The following is a 969-nucleotide window of genomic DNA, read 5'->3' on the forward strand; positions in this document are numbered from 1 at the left end:
TCTGATTTCTTTCTTCCTTCTTTTCTCCCTTTTTTCCTTTCTTTTTTCTTTTTCTTTCTTTCTTTCTATTTTTGAAGATCTTAAGCACGTGAGGTCATAATTCAATGTTTGGTGTTGTTTTTGTTTTTTTGTTGTTGTTGTTTTGTTTGTTTGTTTATTTGGTTTTTTGGGGGGGGTTGGAGCTTTTTGAATTTATACACACCACTCCGACGTCTGTGATGCAGCGGTCAGGCTTTTCACTTGTTGCGCGCAGTCGACACAAACCCCGTCGCGGGTGACTGGTGTAGCCGTTAAGCACTCTGTTGTGGCACACGCAGGAGACATGAGTTCGATTCCCGGGTGGGGAGATTCTGTTTGGTTTGAAATCGAGGGTTTTGTAAATTTGTACTCCCTGCTTGGTTGTTGTGTCTCTGTCTCTTCGGCCCGGATTAGCCCTGTCAGGGAAGGACTGAATCCCGCCTCATAAATGATCGAAATGTGTCAATTGGTGGAGCGTATAAAAAAAGAAACAATGGAATTTACTTTGGACCTACCATCAAATAAAGCACACGCTACTGAGATCGAGTCCGACGGCAGTCAGATGGCGACCTGAGTGATGCAGATACGTGTACATTATTTTTGATCTCCTGCTTCAGGCATTTGTAACTTGTATTTTGTAAAGAACTTAAGCACGCGAGGGTAATATAATTTCATTCCATTTTACCGTTGCTTTTTAATTTGTTTGTGTGTGTGTTTTTTCGGGGTTTTTTTCGGATTGTTGGAAGTTTTTAACCCCCTCCATTGCTGAGTTGTTAAAATATGTTATGTACCATCAAAAAAAAAAAAAGAAAGAAAAGGGGGTGGGGGAGAAGAAACTGTAGGATCGATGGGCTGTATTCCATTTATGGCTCAACCTTGTTTGTCGTTTGTGTGTGTGTGCTTGAGTATGTGCGTGCGCGCGCGCGCAGGTGTGTGTGTGTGTGTGTGTGT

The sequence above is a fragment of the Aplysia californica genome, unplaced genomic scaffold (assembly GCF_000002075.1).
Source record: "Aplysia californica isolate F4 #8 unplaced genomic scaffold, AplCal3.0 scaffold00783, whole genome shotgun sequence".
Classification (NCBI taxonomy): domain Eukaryota; kingdom Metazoa; phylum Mollusca; class Gastropoda; order Aplysiida; family Aplysiidae; genus Aplysia; species Aplysia californica.